This window comes from Ambystoma mexicanum, chromosome 1q (assembly GCF_040938575.1).
Source record: "Ambystoma mexicanum isolate Mex_15411 chromosome 1q, UKY_AmexF1_1, whole genome shotgun sequence".
Classification (NCBI taxonomy): Eukaryota; Metazoa; Chordata; class Amphibia; order Caudata; family Ambystomatidae; genus Ambystoma; species Ambystoma mexicanum.
Window position 1 is genome coordinate 620,854,426 of NC_090922.1, and position 19,615 is coordinate 620,874,040.

Sequence of the window (19,615 nt, forward strand, 5' to 3'; positions counted from 1 at the left end):
CTACATTACCTTGCACCTGCATATATTTTGCTGCCCTTACATACATTATGTGCATTACACTTTTATGCATTAATTTTTTAACACATACAGTTGACTTATTTACGCTCCACACTGAGCCCGGGATATTGAGGAAAATGACTCAAAGTATATCAATGTATTGTTCAGCAACATTTATTGTGGATTTCGATAAAGCTAGTTATGTTTATTTAGTCAATTAGTGAGAATTCACCCATGAAGTTCTTTGTATATTCAGCTTTGTTGCTATGCAGCAGACACTGAGAATTTGTAGTGCTGTTTCTTCACTGATGTGAAAGGCAGAAACCACCTTTGGTTGTAAATTGAGGGGTGTTTTGAGAACCAGGCCTGGGTGACAACAACCAAAAAGACCACCTTTAACGACAACCATCGACAATTGGTGGTTCAAGCAGCTTTCCCACGACTGTCGAAAGAACCACATGGAGGTCCCTTGTGCAGTATTCTCCTTGGCAGGTAGTCCATGTAGACCGAAAATGTCTCCAAATTATTTGATTTGCTAATTACAGCACCTGCAGTTAGCTATGCCCCTATTGCTTCCTAATAGGTTATACGCAAGACCACAGACGCACCACTTTACACTAATTATGTGATGAAGGAGATATCATCCAAGTGATTTTTGTCACTCCCTAAACACCAGTGGCAAAAACACTTCCATTTACTCACTTACCGTGATCTGGTGGAATCCTTCTTAGTGGTCCTAATGCTCCACATGTTATTTTGAGAGGGTCCCAGGTGACTATAACCTAGGTTCTGTAACAATTTTTAAGATGGGATCACTTCCCCACGGTGGGCCGGGCAGAGGACCCTTTCCAGGAGGCTAGGGAAGCGAGACCGCTAACTGGTAGTCTCCGTAGGCTGGTAACATGCAAAAGGACCTCATAGGGAGGAACTCCCCACATGGGGATAAGGATGAGCGTTTGGGATACGGCACCTTTAACTCCCAATCACAAGGGGTAATAACACCCAACTGTTCCTTACACATGATAACATCAGAGACGATGTGTCACTCTGATATGCATCACTGTGATAAGGACTGGGACAAAGAAGAAACCAAGAACGCTACAGTCAAGCAAGAGGAGTATTCAACCAACTGCTCTCAATCAGACTGACATTATGCTAGGGCAGTCCCAGGTAAGACAAACAGCAAAGAACTAGGATAATCACCTCCGGAGAGAGTGCTACCTCCGGAAGGAGAGTCCGACAAGCGACAACGCTGCCCAAAAGCCAGAGAGTTGGAAGCAGGGCATTCTGAGGCTGTAGCGAGACAGCCGCCTGAAGTGCTGGAGTTGAACCAAGGAACGTGGGGGAAGCATCTCGTCCGTTGGTGCAGAGCCAGCAAACCTCAAGTCGAAAGTTAGTGCGGTGGTGTGACCTGTAGTGGGTGGATCATGCGATCCAAGAACGATGCCCAGACTATTAGCACTATCCTACAGCTGAGCCGGGCGGGCATAGCCGCGTGGGCAATTGCATGGGAATTATGAGAAACTGTGTTGGTTGTGAGACCTGTAATGGATTGACCGTTTGGTCCGAAAACTTGCGCCCTCACTGTGAGGAATTCGACCATCTGCATGGGGAGAGTGCGCTCGCTTCAGCTTTTTTGATTTTTTTAATAATGAAAAGGAATGATGGGAAACCAACCTCCAAGGACTGTATGAGGCCATTCCAGACACAGTTCATCTGATTCCCGCATAGAACGCAGTCACATGTACACTGGGAAGACACAACCTACAGGTGCCCTCTTCCCCAGTCATATTCAGCTGGAATGTGACAGCCCGGGTACATCAAAACATCTCAAGGAGGGGGAAGTCACACCTTCCTCCAGCATGGGCAGCCTAATTTAAATATCAAAGGCCCCATGGATCTGCATTCCTTTTGCACTCTGGCTGGTGGCAGTGCATACTAACAAGATAATTGAAGCAAGCCTGCTGAAGGGGCTTGGTTAAGGAGGAGTCAACAGGAAGGTAGAGCTAACATCCCTTTGGTATGCAATGTGTCAACTTGAAGCTAGTTCCCACCCCTCTGTATGAAAGGCAGTGAAATGCATGTCTGGGTCCACTATTTACAGCAGGCAAACCCCTCAGAGCTAACCCCTTTCAGAGGGGAGAAGTATGTGGTTTGGAGGAGATAGGAAGACTGCTCCTCGCACAGACTTCAAGGTAATCCTGCGCTTTAATCAAGAGTCACAGAGGGCTCATTTAACCAGAGGGACACTTTGATCTACAACAGACAGGGAGATGGGTGGGACTTAGGTATATGTTGTCACCCGCTTGTATGTCCTGTTGCACAGCACTCTGGTCCTGACCTTGTTCATAACAGAAGATTTTTGGTGGTGACCCAGGATTGGTTCATTAAGGTGGGCATAGCCTACACCAATCACTGGGGCCCATTTGGCTTTAAAAGAGGGCTGAACCCCTCACTTAAGAGATCACCTGAAGACTTTGAAAGGAGCAAGGACGGACTAATTTGGACCCGAGCTAAAGGTACAGTCTACCTTACATCTTCTGCCAGTGAAAGAAGTCTAGGAGTTATAAGAGGGAAGCAAGATCCCGCCCCTAAATATCTCCCAGGGAACAAAGGGAGATACCGGACTCAGAGGAACCCTCCAGCAGCTCCAGAACCTATACCCAGCCAGCACAGAGCGTGCCCTGCTAGGTTCCTAGGTGGGAAGTGCCAGAGAGTATCTGGACAAAGAACAAGGCTGTTGCCTGCAAACACTCTCCTGAGCTTTGGGTTGTCTGCCTTGAAAGGACACAAGCCCTGCGAAGAAGGTACGAGTGCCACACAAGCATCATCCAGCTTTTAAAGGAAATTTGAGACAGTCGAGTTCTCAAACCGCATCCAGCTGCACCGCTGACTGTTGTCAAGCTGCAGTCACCAGAGCCGTCCGAGACGCCTCGACCAACATTCCAGATCCGCCAACTAGCACAGAGACAGCGATTCCTGGCCCTAAAGTGCCGCGCCGGACAGCCAGCAGACATCCGTCCAGCCTGGCTTGCCGAACTGCCTGCCACCTCGGACCCGCAGCTGCCTCCCGCTACTAACTGTCTCAAGGGCTGCGAAGCGACCTGGAACCACCTCAACGCTGTCGAGCACCAAGAACTTCTTCAGCACCAGGTACATTGTAGTTCTGCCCCCCCAGGTCCTTCTCTGAAGGCTCATAGAGACAGTTACGACCATTTGCTCCTTTGGTGCTGAAACCAAATAACCTTGAACAGTAAGACAGATTGCTTTACCAAGTACCCTCCTGTCAGTATCCAGAGTGCATCCCTTTCCTTTGTGAAACTGTTTGTCCTATGTGTTCCTTTACAGTGTGGGTTGTAATTGTAGTTTGCTATAAGTGTCTGTTGTAGTAATAATAAAGTAGATATTTTTATACAACCTTGACTGGACAGTCCCTTTTATCATTGGGTAATAATTGTATTTTCGCTGTGTTGCAACTAACCAACGATCCAGGACCTTTCGGAGATAAGACTACTGTTCTTTCCACGTTACCAAAATTGGATAATGAGGTCTTATAATTCACTTGCATTCCAATCTGTTTGGATCCCTTCTGGTGTACTAGAAGTGTGGGGTTGATTGATGTTTTAGAAACCTATATTCACCACTGGTGCCCCAGAAGTTGATTTGTCACACTGACCAACAGCCATAACGGACCACAAAGTCAAGCGAGCTGAAGAAGAGTAGAAGAGAGTGACAGACTGCAAAGTCGAGCGGGCCAAAGAAGAGAGTGAGACTGCAAAGTTGAGAGGACCGACGAAGAAGAGAGCGACGGGCTGCAAAGTTTAGTGGGCCAAAGGAGAGTGGAAGAAAGTAAAAAGCAGGATATCGAACCTGTGACCCCTGGCGAAACCTGTGAAGAATTCCTCAAGAGAAGGTAACAGGAACAGTGATAAGTCCGGGAGGGGGCAAGGACAATTTATGAACTGAATGCGCCTGGCCACAGGCAGCCAATGAAGATGGCGCAGAAACAGAGTAATGTGAGTACATCTAGGTGTGGAAGTGGCTTCTCTGGCCGCAGAGGTCTGCAGGACTTGAAGGCACCATAAAAGGTAGAAAGGTTGTGCCAGAAATAGGGCGTTGCAGTAGCCATGGCGGACATAAAAAGTCAGCATACCACGGGAGCATGTAACTGAGAAGGGAGAAAAGGAAGAACCTTACAAAAGGTTTTCAGTTGAAAACAGCCCCTTTGACCTACTGCACTTATCTGAGATTCCGCGGACAGAGAGGCTGAGATCTTTAACCCTAAACTCTTCACTAGCGGAACAGGAGTAGGAATAGGGTAAGATAATAAGGAAGACGGCCAAAAAGAGGGGTCCAAAAGGCATTAGAGGAAGGAGGGCCCACCACCAACACCTCCGTTTTCCCCCGTTCAACTTGAGCCAGTTCCTACACATCCATGCACCCACGGCTTTGAGGTGGCTCTGAATCTGGTTTCTGTCTCAACGAGTAGGTCCACCCGGAGCAGAATCTGTGTGTCATCTGCTAAGAGTAACAATTGGAAGCCGTGAGAGCAGATGAGCTTAGTAAGAGGTTGCATGTAAATGTTAAACAAAACCGGGGAGATGGAGGAACGCTGAGGGACTCCACATGTCAATGTAGTGGGCATAGAGCGAAAGGAATTGTACGATCAGAGAGAAACAAAGAAAACCAGGAAAGAACGGCACCAGATCGTCCGGCCCCGGCGATGCGGTCGAGCAAGACTGTATGGTCGATGGTATCAAAGGCGGCAGATAAGTAACAATACAGCACAAATGCTGCTCGAATTATGCAGCCAAGCCAGAATGTCATTGACAAGACCAGCACCCCCTTGGTTCCTCGTCCTGACCAAAACCGGATTGCGAAGCATTAAAGAAGAAAGATTCCTCAAGAAAGGAACTCAGCAGAGGGCAGACCAAGGCTTCAAGAAGCTTCATAAGAAATTGAAGAAGTGAGACGGGAGGACAAGAGGCTCCTAATTTAGCAGCAGCATCATAATTTGAGTGCCACCTGCGTTGGAGGTGAAGTGCACGAAGTTGATCATTGAACCAGGGCTCTGAAAACAGAGCTTTAGGTTTAAGTGCTTCGAGAGGGGCAACAAGGTCAGTGGTCGCTGTGAGAGCTAGAGCAATGGTTTTGAAATCGGGAGTTACAGAGCAACAAGCTTCTAGCAAAGTAGAAATAGCAGCACAGAATAGAAAACGCCAATTCAAATAGCTCAGTGAGTGAAGCACACTCGTTGCTGTGATCTTTGTTTGATCTGCACTGCCAAATCCCAGCAAGGTTGACTCAGCCATTCATCCTTCTGAGGTCGATGAAGTGAATACCTATTTCGAATGATAATAATAATGTAAATATGTGCTATTTAAAGCATTTAAAGTGCATTGGATAAAAGCACTATATAAAATATAAAAAATTATAATTATTCTGCCAAGGAACAAGGCGAGGCTTAGCTACAGACTTAGAAGGGACCAATTTCCAAGAGAATTGGATAATGGAGTGGTCTAACCAGTGGATAGTGAGTGAAGAGTAAACATTAACTTCTTATTTAGAAGCAAATAAAAAGTTCCAGTGTGCTACCCATTCTGTGAGTAGGGCTTCCATGCCCTCCAGACTCACACCAAGCTGTCCCCATCCCTCCATTCCAGATCCAAGATGCCCCCCTCTGATCCAGATGCCACCAAGACTCCCCATTCCTCCCTCTAGACCCATATCATGAGGCCCCATCCTCCCTCCACAAAGCAAGATGGCCCCATCCTGCTCTCTAGACCCACACCAAGATGCATTCATCCCTATCCAAACACCCCCATCCCTCCCCCAGACCAATGGGCCCCATCCCTCGAGAAGCACATCAACATGCCACTATCTCTCCAGACACACAATAAGATGCCCCATCACTCCCTTCCAGACACCACCAAGATGCCCCATCCCTCCCCTCTAGACTCATACCATGATGCCCATCCTCCCTCACCATAGCAAGATGCCCCAGCCACCTTGCCGGCGCACACCAAGATGCCCATGTGCCTCCCCCGAACCACCAGCCGACCCCCTCTAAAACCACCCAATTTTTGCCATTTAACCCAAACACACTCCTAAAGTAACATTAAACGTTCCTTTAAATGAGTTCTCTAAATTAGCCCCCTTTGATCAGTTAAACACCACCACCCACTGTCCCTTTTCTATAGCCCTCCATGCCTTTCACATTGAATAGATGAAAATGATTTTTAAAGTAAATCTAATTTTCCTCTCCCTCATCTCCATCTGTTGTTTTGCAGGAGCGTTCATGGTATTCCGAAGAAAATGCCCATTTTAATCTCAGTCAACCAAGATTACGCAGATTCGTGATGCCCTGGCAGCCAAACTGCCAAAGCCCCAAGAAAATGGCCATTTAGCCTTCCCGGTACCCGCTCACTAAAATCACGACGAGGGACAAGATGAATTCGGACGCTCCATCTGGTGTCTTGTGGGACATTTCCAAGTATCCCAAAGAAAATGCCCATTTTAATCTCAGCCACCCAACAAGACAAAGCAGATTCCGGTTGCTCTTGCAGCTGAAGCCTTCCCGATTCTCCGTCACGAAAATCATAACAATGGACAAGATGATGTGGAACGCGAAGTGCACTGCACGGAACTAAACGTGGGCAAAGTCACGTGAAGAAGAGTAGGCGGGGCGTTGCTATGGTCCGTTTCGAATGAGAACTAGACACTACCTTTCCAATAGGTGCTTGCGTGGCTCTTGCAGTAACCCGAGGGATGTGGCACCTCCGTGTCTCAGTTGTACTCTGCTCTTCCCATAAAAACAAAGGTAGGACTATTCCAGATCACGGAGGTAATTTCGGAATAAAGCCGTTTATGTTCAGATCAAAACAAAAAAAGCATAATTGAAAAAACAGTGAAGCAAAATGAACGTTTTGGATGTCTATATTAATTGTATTACAATCTTCAGACAATGTAAAAATTAATGTAAGTCTAAAAAGATATCAATTCAAATTAAATAAGATACTGTTTTAAACATTTTCTTTTTGTAGATCTATTTAATTGCGCTAAAAGTTACGGCTCCGATAGCGGGTATGAACAAACAACGTAGATTTTCCAATATGGCAGAGGACCTGCTATGAAATATATCCCCCAGGTTAGGAAGCGCACACATGAACAGTAAAGAGATTCTAGAAGAAACAGACCAGGACAGCTATCAGATCATGATGGTTACGTTCGCAATTTGCGAACAAAAAGGCATTGTAACTGAGAATCTGTGTAAACAGATGTAGACTTAATGAATGTGCCATCTAGTAAAAAAAAAGTTGGGTTTTTAGTGCTTTGTATAATTCCTAAGTATAAACTACATTCTGTACCTGTCCCCTATACTAAAGCAGAGTGGTTGCAACAAATTTCATATCATATTTAGCAAGTCTGATACTTCTGTGCGCTTCTTATTAATTGACTGCTTTTCATCTTTGAGCCGGCTGTTTACACTTCTTCCTAGGATGCTTTGCTTTACAGGACCATGCCCCGTTGTCTGTTTTCAGTTTCCACTCTGAGCCACATCCGGGTGTCCCAGCCACTGCCAAGTGATGGAGCCAAAGGGGTGAGTGGTGTTGGCAGGAGAAGAGTCGTCTGGGTGTACACTTTCCCTGTGGTTTTAGCTTTACTTTCCGCTAGATTACTAGGTTAAGTGGTGGGGACAGTGGCCATAGACAGCCTAGCGGCAGCGGTAACCGCGAAAGTCACATCAGGGGAGCCACTGCACAGAGGGGGTTACGTTATCACATCTTAAGCGTTCGTTGTGGGCAATGTCTGCTACCTTCTCCCCAGCGAGGCATTTTTCCAATATACTAGTTTTCTTAGTTATTACTTAATTCTGTCTCAATTGCAGCACTGGGAATTCGAATGATGTCCCTACTGCAGGAAGTCGCAGTTATGACCTGGTTGGTGGGTCTAGCCTGTCGCCGTTACAGCAATTGCCAGTGGGAGCTCCTTTATCGTTGTAGTTGTCGCGGTTATAGCACTGGCAGTAGGCTCTATAGTTATCACTACAGTCTGATGCACTTATAGCATTATTTACATGTTTTGCTTTATACTATGTTATACGGGCTTTAAACTTATAATTATATGCACTACTGCCCCTCATATCTTTGGGAGTGTTTACCATGTTACAATTGTAGTAAATCAGTTTTACACATGCTACCTGGTTGGAAAACATTGACGGGAAATTATGAGATCCGTACTGGGTGTTCCCAATGCAGTATCCGTTGAGGCTTTGACATTGGAGCTTGGTGTACCATAAATCAGATCACTAAGGTTGCTTCAGCGCACTAAGTTCTACTTCTACCTAAAGCCTTGTCTCTTAGGTCTTGATCGTACGCCTTGATGCAGACTCTCTGCTAGGACTTGTAGCCCCACATCTGTCCGACGTGGTCCAGAATGGATTTTTCTCAGATGTACAGAATTCTGTGCTGACACATTTAAATGATATTGGCTTGTCTCTGGAGCATGCCTTTACATTACCTAATCTCCATGTAGTTTTAAAAAACAAAACCATGGACTGGGCTTTAATATACTCCCAACCAACAAGAATTTTGGGGCCTGGAATGGAGTCCGCCTATGAAGCTGAGTAGACCTGCATTTTTTCGGCATAGGACGCGCCACCACACGAGGGCTCCAGGCCCCCTCCTAACCAGGGTTGGAGCTCCAGCAGTGTGTGCAGAGAAGCACACGTTGCCTCCACGTTCACTCTTCCTTGTCCCAGTACTTACCTCATTGATGGGAGCTCTCCTGGCCTACTTTTTAAACGTGTGGTTAGCAAGGTTGTGTTGTTTCTCTTTGTACACCATGGGTAAACGTTCTGAAAAGCTCAGGCACCTGGTCCTGTCTTCTTCCTCATCTTCCTTTTCACCCGAACCTCGCAGGAGGAGCAAGAAGAAGTCTAAACGTTTTTCCTTGACTAAAAAGTAATTGAAGAGCCTGCTGAAGCATCACGCTGGAAGGAAACGCAGTCATGCACATGGCCACAAGCAACAACGTATGTCTTCCTCTTCATCCTCATCTTCTGGCTCTGAGGCCTCGGCTTCTTCCTGTTCCTCAATGGCTGATGCATAAGAGACATTTCTGGACAAGGAGGGAAGGAGGATGTGCTTGCTAAAGTTTGGGACTGCATGAGGTTCTTTAAGCCCCTGGTTCCGGTGGAGGGGATGACCCTACTATTCGCCAGTATAGGCATACCCCTAGGATGGGGTTGCCATTGGTTTCGATATATCCAGGATAAAATCCTTCGGCAATGGTGTGATCCAGAAAAGATTGCAATGCCCTGCTTTCTGGCCAAACTCTACCCGTTGAAAGTGGGCAAGACTTTGCTGTCAGATCCAGTTGAGGTAGATGATATCCTCTCCAGCCTGGTGGGTCGCTTCTCTGTCGGCCGAGGAGGCGGCTATCTGGAATCCGGTGGCCTGTAGGGTTAATTCCGACCTAAAGAAGGTTCATGCTGGGGCACATCTGGCCCTCGGGGGCAAATATCTATGGTTCCTACACAGCAGAAACTGTCCTCGGTGGTTTCAGAAAATTGAAAAAGACAGTGGATGGTGGTTCTGATTGTTTTCCTTTGTTATCCAAGATGCAGAGCCAAATTGAACTTTTGTCCGATCTGGAATTTCTGGGGAGCATGGCTCGGCCATGGGTGCTGGTGTATCGGCCCGGCGGCATGTGCATCTGCAGGATTAGAAAACGGAAGGTTCTCAGAAGGCGGCTGCCCTAAAAATTCCTTTTGATGTGTGCAAACTCTTTGGTGACTCTCTTAAAGATGAAGTGTTTAGGGCGACAAGCAGGCGGACAAGTTGTGGCACAAGCCTTCCTCAACGACCAAGAAGTCTTCCTCTGGTGGGGGGTACTGTGACCGGAACATCCTTTCCTGGCCCTTTTCGGAGATCAAGGGGGGGGGTCGGGGTACTCCACGCTCTTCACGTCCTGGTCCAGTACAGAAATCCTGATGGTTTGGACAGGCTGGTGGGTGGGTGTCTCTGGCAGTTTTTTCAAGTATGGGACAGGTGGTGCTTGGATTCCTGGGTTCTGGACACCATTTGGAGAGGCTATCTAGTGAACTTCCTGTCTCCTCCTGTCCAGGATGGCATTGTTCGGACTTTGGTTTCCAGGTCCCGAACCAAGAGGTTGGCCATGGAAACCGCTCTATCCGAATTGTTGCTGAAGGCAGCCATCACGCCCGTCCCTTTCCCATTTCGAGGATGGGGTTTCTACTCGCAGGTGTTCCTGGTCCCCAAACCTTCAGCGAAGTATCGCCTGATTTTGGACCTCAAGGTGCTGAACTGCTTTGTCCAGAAGGATCGATTCAAGATGGAGAATTTGCAGAACATTCTCCCGATGTTGTACAGGGGGAACTAGATGTCATCTCTGGATCTCTAGGATGCATATTACCACGTGGTTCTCCGCCCTATTAACATGAAGTTCTTCCGTTTTGCAGTGGGGTCCCGACACTTTCAGTTCCGAGTGCTCCTGTTCGGGTTGCGTTCAGCCCCAAGTGCTCACCAAGCTGGTAGCGCCACTTGTGGCGCATTTGCATCTGAGAGACATTCCGATTTTTCCCTACCTAGACGTTTGGTTGGTCAAGGCAGCCCTCTGGCGGACAGTTCTGACTCAGTTGCGTTTGGTCTGCCAGGATTTGTGGGACTCGGGGTTTCTGATAAACTATAAGAACAGCAGATAACACTAAGGCACACCTATTTTAAAGGTTCTTTTGGTTAAATACCTGCAAGGGTATTGTTGAAGACATTCTACAATGTTTATATGGAGTTTTGAGGTGCGGGGGGCAAAGGCTCAACCTTGGCATCTAGGTTGGATATGTAAGAACAAAAAAGTGGTTGTTCCTAAAGAGTCCTTTAGGAACTCCCGTCCCCTGCACACTTTCTAATGTCTGAAGATCAGACCAAACATTCAAGTAGGTAATCAATAGTTCATATTAACCATTTGGCATAATTGACAATTTGATATAAGAAACTCTCTTTTTCAATATTTCAGTAAAACACAATATTTTATTATACAAATAAAGAAGCCCAACGCGTTTCGAGTCACAAACTCTTCTTCAGGGGCAATATCACAATTCATCAGATTTCTAAAAAGTAGAAAAGAAACATCTTAGTGTAAAATTTCACACTGTAATTCAACAATAAAGTATTCTTTAACACAGTAACTACTTTTTAGCAATTTTTTAACAAATCACGTATTAATACATACTTAGATCAGGTAAATCAGCTAGTGTAGCTATTATTAGAAATGTGTAGAAAAAGAGCTTGGCTCGGCTCAAAGTAACCAGACTTCTATCGAATCAATCCGCACATGCAGTCAAGAGAGAGAGATTGCTGTCAAAAGGTCTTAACTCAGTATGGTCGGAAGAAAAGCGGACAACACTTACCCCAGCAAGTGGGTGTCTAGATAGGGAAACAATCCTTGAGGTGTATGTATTCATGAAGTAACTGATTGATAGGACCCCGCGTCCAACAATAGATCAATATTAGGTCTGCAATACAAGTAATAGCTCTAATTAGGAAAAGAAGTAGAGCCTCGGTGGAATGTAGTAAAAGAAAATAGATAAACACTTACATCAATGATGATGTCCTGCTCAACGGTACCCAGAAGAAATCCTAACCGCAAAATGCTGAAAGTAAGAAGGAAAGGATAAGTGCTAGTTCGAATAACGAGTCAGTCCATGGTACAGGGAAACGTACCTAAGCTACTTACAGAATTCGCCAAAGATCAACGAACATCGGAGCCGAGGAGCGACACATCTCACCAAAGTAGGATGCGTAGTTCCAATGGGTGCCTTTTATTTATACTCAAAGGAGTGTAAAGGAGTGCATGCGCAGAAGATTGCGCGTGCGCCTAAGGAAAAGGTCAAGAGCGTCGTAAGGCTTGCGTCGTATGCGAACATGCGCAATACCCTAAGGAAGGAAAGTAAACACAGCGCCGTGACGTATCAAGAAGGCGTATGCGTGTGCGTTTGATGGAAAGATATAGGGCGTCATGAGAATGATGTCATTTATCATGCGCGAACGCTTAAAAAGTAAAAGTATTCACGTAAGGAAGGAGAGTAGCGTTAGGAAGTAAGCAAAGTGTGGAATACTCATAGCGCCGTCACCATAGTGACACGATCTGCGTCAGAACGTGATGGTGGCTGTAAAAAACTATGGAAAAGGAAGTAGCGTAAAACAGTAAAATACTCATTACGTAAAAGAATAAGCAATGGAGATGATAAAGTAAGTGAAGATCAGTGAAATTGTCAGTCTTCCTACAGGGACTATGTCATAAATGTCCAAAACTGAGGAGTCTTTAGAAAATACATGTACTGCCTGCCCACCTAGGGGCGTACAATCTTACACAGTCACATGAAAAATAGACCTACTACAAAAGAATGGAAATAAAATAGTTACACTTTTTATGATGAAAGGCAGTAAATTTGGATACATGGTTTATAAAATTTATAAACAAATTTATAAAAAAGGGCCCAGATAATAGTCTTCATTCATCCGCAAAGAGGGGAGAGGGAGTTGAGGCAATGAATCCAAAAAAGTTCTCTTTGGGCTAGTAACTTCTGTAAGTTACCTCCTAGAGGAAGTGGATGTATAGTTTCTAGTATTACAAAGCGCATTTGTGCTACTGTATGCTGATGGTCTCTGAAGTGTCTGTATACTGGTGATTTAATGTTTTTTGTGCGAATATTAGACTTGTGTTCTGTCCATCTCTCCTTTGCTTTCCTGGTGGATTTGCCAACTTAATATTTCCCGCATGGACAGCGTAAGGCATAAATAACATCTTTAGAGTCACATGTAGCATATTGTTTCAGAGGTATCTTTTTGCCAGTATTGCCATGGCGGATGTGATCGCCTTTAATCACATTTGAACAGTGTTGGCAATTAAGGCATGGAAAAGTCCCATTTTTGGTTTTACACAGCACAGTTTAATTAGCAGGTTTCTGTTTTTCAGCCTTAATCAATTTGTCGCGAACGTTTCTGCCCCTCTTGTATGCCAGCATTGGTGGTTCCGGAAAAAGGTTGTTCAGTTGTGTATCTGTTTTTATGATCTCCCAGTTTTTGTGAATAATTCTCTTGATTTGAAAACTCATACTGGAATATTTCAAAGAGTGAATTAAGTCAGTTTTCTTCATTTTGGCTTTTGGGTCCAGGAGGTCCTCTCGGCTATGCAGTTCAGTTCTGAGTATGGCTTTATCGATCAGGTCTCCAGGGAAACATCTGTCTCTGAATCTTGTTTTCATGTTGATGTATTCTTCCTCTAGTTTATCTGCTTCCGAAGTAATTCTTTTCACTCTGAGAAGTTGACTGTAAGGTAAATTTTCTTTAAGATGTTTTGGATGAAAACCTTGGAAATGTAGACTACTATTCACATCTGTCGGTTTCCTGTAGATCTGTGTTTTAAGACCCTCATTCGTAATTTCAATGGTGACATCCAGAAAATGTACAGATGGTTTACCTATGTCCATTGTCAACCTAATCCTGTCGTTACATTTGTTGAGGTATTCCCAGAATTTCAAAAGTTCTTCTTCGGTTCCTTTCCATATGCCGAAGATATCATCAATGTATCTAAACCAGCTCTTGATTTTGTCTTTCCAAGCAACATTATCTAGAACGTGTGTATGTTCGAAGAAATACATAAAAATATTGGCATATGAGGGTGCCACCGATGATCCCATCAATGTACCTGATGTTTGCAGAAAGAATTGTCCATTAAACCTGAAGTAATTGTTGAAGAGAATGATGTTAATGAGTTCAATTGCAAATTCTTTGTGAATAGTAACTTCTTCATGTTTTAGTAAGAACCATTCGAGGGCATTAATGCCCTGGTTATGTGGAATAGAGGTGTAGAGACTAGTAACATCCATTGTAAATAGTATAAGGTTAGGTTTCTCCAAGTTCAAATCTCTGATATTCTGTAGAAAATGAGTTGTGTCCTTTAGATAAGTTTCTGTTTTTTGAATTAGCGGTTGCAGTGCCGTATCCAGGTATACTGCCCAGGGATGAAAGATGCTCTCTGTACCCGCGACAATTGGCCTAAAAGGTGGGTCCGTTCTGTTCTTATGAATTTTCGGGAGTCCATAGAACACCGGTGTTACCGGATTGTTGTTAATCAGAAATGTACTTGTGTTCTCTGATATCCATTCTGCATTTTCGGCTTTTTCTATGGTTGTTTTGATCGTAGCCTTAATCTTGCTAACAGGGTCACTATCCGATTTAAGGTAGGTATTTTGATCAGATAACAGTTTCAAACAGCCTTCATTATAAAATGAGGTGTCCATAATAACGAGGGCCCCTCCTTTGTCTGCTTTCTTAATAGTTATACTATTATCCTCAGCTAGATCTTTGATTATTCTCAACTGGTGTTTTTTGATATTTTGTTTGCTAGAGATCGTGTATTTCAAGCTTCTAATTGCTCTTGTGGTTTTTAATTTAAACAAATTTATCAGGGGATGATTAATTTGTGGATTAAAATGACTTTTGTCTTTTATTTCCAGATAAGGACATTTATCTTTTGTGCTTGTAACTGTAGTGAGATTATCAAAAAAGACTTTCAGTTCCATTTTTCGAATTAATTTGAACAGATTGACCTCCTCTTCAAACAGACTTGTATTGGTAGTTGGTATAAATGAGATACCTAAATTGAGAGTATCTATTTGTGACTGAGAAAGAGGTTTGGAAGAGATATTGACTATTATTGGTTCCTTCAATGTTTGTTCTTCTGATGGGTTTTCTTTTTCCCTCGTCTGGTTTTTCTCCAACCTCCTAAAAAATTCTCAGGTGGTGGTATTGGTGCTGGTACGGTCCCAATTGTGGGAGTAGAAATATCACTTGGAGTAATTCCCACTGTTGGTAATGTCGTCCCGCTAGTCGAAGGACGTTCTTCAAGCTCACTGCTGGTGACTTCGCTACTATCCGTATTATTGTTAGTGGGTCGTGGTTTTGGTTGCCTTGGTGTAAAGTTGGCTTGTTTGCTGTTATAGAACTCCTGCCAAGAGTAGACAATATCCCGGGGGTAATCAAGAGTATCTCGCCTGAATTTCCTTATTTTCCGCTGTTCTATTTCCTTTTTGTAGTTGTCTTGTTTGCTATTGATATCTTCTAAGATAGATCCCAGTTCTGCCGTTGTTTTAACGAGGTCCTATCAATCATTTACTTCATGAATACATACACCTCAAGGATTGTTTCCCTATCTAGACACCCACTTGCTGGGGTAAGTGCTGTCCGCTTTTCCTCCGACCATACTGAGTTAAGACCTTTTGACAGCAATCTCTCTCTCTTGACTGCATGTGCGGATTGATTCGATAGAATTCTGGTTATTTTGAGCCAAGCCAAGCTCTTTTTCTCCACATTTCTAATAATAGCTACACTAGCTGATTTACCTCTAGGATATAGAGGACCCTGATTGATCTAAGTATGTATTAATACGTGATTTGTTAAAAATTGCTAAAAAGTAGTTACTGTGTTAAAGAATACTTTATTGTTGAATTACAGTGTGAAAGTTTACACTAAGATGTTTCTTTTCTACTTTTTAGAAATCTGATGAATTGTGATATTGCCCCTGAAGAAGAGTTTGTGACTCGAAACGCGTTGGGCTTCTTTATTTGTATAATAAAATATTGTGTTTTACTGAAATATTGAAAAATAGAGTTTCTTATATCAAATTGTCAATTATGCCAAATGGTTAATATGAACTATTGATTACCTACTTGAATGTTTGGTCTGATCTTCAGACATTAGAAAGTGTGCGGGGGACGTGAGTTCCTAAAGGACTCTTTAGGAACAACCACTTTTTGGTTTCTGATAAACTGGCAGAAGTCTCAGCTGGAGCCCTCTCAGGATCTAGTGTTCATTGGGGCTCAGAATTGCACCAGGATGGGGAGGGTGTTTCTCTCCCGGGAGAGGGTTCATCGCTTGCTGGCTGTTCTGGACAGGATTCTTGGGAGGCAGTGTGTCTCGACTCCCCTATTGCTTAAGTTGCAGGGGCACATGGCATCTTGCTTGTTTCTGGTTCCTTGGGCGTGTCTTCATTTGCGTCCTCTGGTATCTTATCTTCTCTCCCACTGGCTCCCGATGTCTCAGGCTTACGAGGCCATGATCCCGGTGTCCCCGCTCTGAGGGTCTTCCTGCAGTGGTGGTTGAGGGTTCTGAATCTCCGGGCAGGGGTTTCCCTGGTCCTTCCTCCTGTGACCACTCTTACTACAGACACCAGCGGAAAAGGGTGGGTGGCAACCTTGGGGGTCCTCTCGACTCGGGGTTGTGGGATCCGGGGGAGAGCAGTCAGTCATCCAATTGGAGAGAGCTGTGTGCCATTCTCCAGGATCTGGTGTACTTCAGTGTTTCTGGAGGGCCGGGCAGTTTTGGTCCGGACGGACAATACAATGGCCTTGGCATACTTAAACCGCCAGGGGGGATTCCGGCCGCTCCTTGAATGCTTTGGCGGCTCAGATATGTTCATGGGGGGAATCTCATCTGGTTTCCCTGGTGGCCTCACATGTCCGGGGGGTGGACAATGTTAGAGCGGATCTTCTCAGCCGCCCGGTTTCCCTCCTCTGCGGGACTGGTTCTATCGGATCAGGTTTTTGCAGAGATGTGTCAGGTTCGGGATCCCCGTTCTAGATCTGTTTGCCTCTCCAGCCTCGGCAAGGGTTCCCGTCTTCTGCTCACGGGTTCGGGCCAAGGGGACTTGTGGGGGTGGACGCCCTCTCGGTGCAGTGGCCTTAGAGTCTCATTTATGCATTTCAGCCTCTTCCCCTTGTTCCCCGGGTGTTTCAGCGCATCAGGGTGTTGAGGTCGACTCTGTTGTTGGTTGCTCCGTTCTGGCCCCACCGTAGTAGGTTCCCCTCTCTGTTGGAGCTTCAGTCCCAGGAGCCTTGGCTGGTTCCGAGTGACCATGTCCCCTACAGGGGGGTCTGGGGTTTGGAGTCCGACAGATTCAATGGGCAGGGGGTTTCTGCTCTTGTGGTTGAGTCTATTATGAATGGTCATCGACCCTCTACTCTGAAGGCGTATGGCAGGCATTGGGGCCATTTCCGGGACTGGTGTGTGCGGTCTGGCATCCTTCCCCTGAGTTCTGATCTGCCCGCTTTTCTCCAATTCCTCCAGGAGGGGTTTTACAAGGGCCTGGGGTTTTTCACGCTTCTCTCCAAACGGGCCTCCATAAAATCCATCTTGGGGGACTCTGATGGTTACCTGGATGGGGAGGTTTTGATGGGGAAGTGGCTCTGGGGTCTTTCTTCTTCCCATCCTTGTACTTATAAAGGGCTTCCCCCTTGGGATCTCTTTCTTGTCTTGAGGTTCCTTCAAGGGCCTCCTTTTGACACAATTTAAGAGATTGTCAGAAAGCATCTTACTCTGAAGACTGCTTTTCTTATCCCCATCACTTCTGCCCGTAGGCTTGGGGAGATTGGGGCTCTATTATGTCAACCCACTTTCCTGGGAGTGCTACCAGACTCAGTGGTGTTGAGGTGTGATTAAAAGTTGTCTTGGTTTCACACCTCTCAGGATCCGCAAACGCCAGAGGAGGTGGCCTGGCATACTATTGATGTGCGGTGGGCGGTGTTGGAGTATTTGGCTAAGACTGCCTCTTTCCGCCAATCTGATAGTTTCCTGGTTACTTTTGGCCCGCCTGGTGCTGGCCGCAAGGCCTCAGTGGTTTCCATTAGCAGGTGGATCCGTGTTGTGGTCTCCGTGGCCTATGTGGCTTTTGACCTGCCTGTTCCTCAGCACATTCGGGGGCAGTCCACCAAAGGTTTGGCAGCTTCCTGCGCCGATGCAAGGGGGGGTTTCTCTACAGGAGATTTGTAGGGCTGCCACCTGGGCAGATCAAAGCACTTTCATCAACCACTATAGGTTGAATGTCTCCCACTCAGGGGTTGGTTACTTCGGGGTTGGGGTTTTGTCAGTGGGGATGTGAATTTAGAGTTATTAAAGGTGTGTTTTCTGCACTGTTTTTAGTTCTGTGTCTCATTGGGACCTTTCCCTGTTGCTGCTATGATATACCTCATGAGGTAAGTACTGGACGAGGATGAGTGGACCCGGAGTTAATGCTCTGATTACTTACAGGTAATCTTGATTACTTCTAGTCCTACTCTTCCTTGTCACAGTACTGACAACCTTCCTCTCCCACCCTGTGGAGAAGGTCCCGTGCTCTGGCTTGGTTATGTAAACTGGGGGACATCATTGGAGGGCAGGAGATATAGGGGAAAATAGAAATAAAAGAAGGTCCTGTGTTGTAGGCAGGGTCGTCATGAGGTAAGTACTGTGACGAGGAAGGGTAGGACTAGGAGTAATGAAGATGACCAGTAAGTAATCAGAGCAACACTGGCGACGAGCGGGATCCCGGCCCGAAACAACAGGGTTGCAGAGAAAAAAATAACGCGAATGAACAAAGGCCAACACAAGCACAACATTGCACGCGCACCACACAAGGGGACACACCAGCAGGCCAGCTCCAGCCTGCTGATGCAAAGCAGGCCTCCACGCAAACAAGAAAAAAGTAAGGAAAATATATTTTTGATGCAGGAGCACCATCAGCCAAGTGGGTTTTTGCTCAACAACGCTCCAAAAAACAGCAGCCGTGGTCATTAGCCTTACCCAACCTTACACTGCCGACACCACCTGGCTCATCAGTCCTGCGAGATAACACTGACGTTTAGCCCAAAACACGCACACAAGGACACATGGGCATGCCTATAGCTCCTTTTGACCCATATGCAGAACCATCGTTTGTCGCACCCAGATGGACATTATAGATTCAAAAATTCGAAATGGCCATGTACTGCAAGGACATTACCACACCCAAAAAGATGCTGTTCCACCTGCTGTTAAACGTTGAAGATGACACTTTACACATTAAAGAAAAACTTTATTTAAACCTCACAAGCATGTGATTGGTATGCATCGAAAGATATTTTGCATGGTTACATCGTGTTATTGCTGCACAGATTGCACCCATTGGCTAACTTGCACTTTACAATAGCCTTAAAACAGATTGCACATTAGACATTAGTCCTTTGTAAGGAACGCTCGGAACTCGCTCCATATGTCCCTGGGGCGTGATGTCCATGGCTGCGTAGCATTCTAGGCGTTCTCACATTAATGAACCCATGTCGAGTCCCGAAACCATTGCTGCTTATTTGGGGCGATTGACGTTCCCATCGCTGGAGTATGCAACGTTTCTCTAGCAGGGACCCCACATTCAGCAGGGCCCTCAGTCGCTTCTCCTGTACCCCCCCACATACCAAACAGCGCACTCACAGGTGATCCTTCCAGTGGCCTATTCACGACCTCAGATAATGTGGCGTACGCCTGCTCCCAAAAACATACCAACCCAGGGCAGTTCTAGAGCATGTGCATATAGCCAGCGCTATCCTGGCCACATCTCGGTCAACTACCCCCATGATCTGAGTATATCTTCTCCAGTGCCTGTGGTGTGTAGTGTAACATATGCAGAATCTTTATATTGTATCAATTTGAATCTCATATTCATAGACTAATTTAGTGAATGAGCACATGTTCTTACACATCCCATCAGATATGTCCAACTTCAATTCGACCGCCCATCTTTCTCG

At 45.5% G+C, this 19,615-nt stretch overlaps 1 protein-coding gene across 2 annotated transcripts in view; it reads left to right on the top strand.

The window, feature by feature from the left end:
- The first annotated feature begins 6,637 nt into the window (after positions 1 to 6,637).
- The window catches only part of FAM20B (FAM20B glycosaminoglycan xylosylkinase), a 357,456-nt gene continuing 344,478 nt past the window's right edge, over positions 6,638 to 19,615 (top strand). The window contains exon 1 of one of the 2 annotated variants that reach the window (XM_069641175.1): positions 6,638 to 6,817. The gene's annotated coding sequence lies outside the window, so the exon portion shown is untranslated. Of the gene's footprint in view, positions 6,818 to 7,468; positions 7,598 to 19,615 lie in introns of those variants that run through there. The other variant, XM_069641174.1, reaches the window with a different exon arrangement.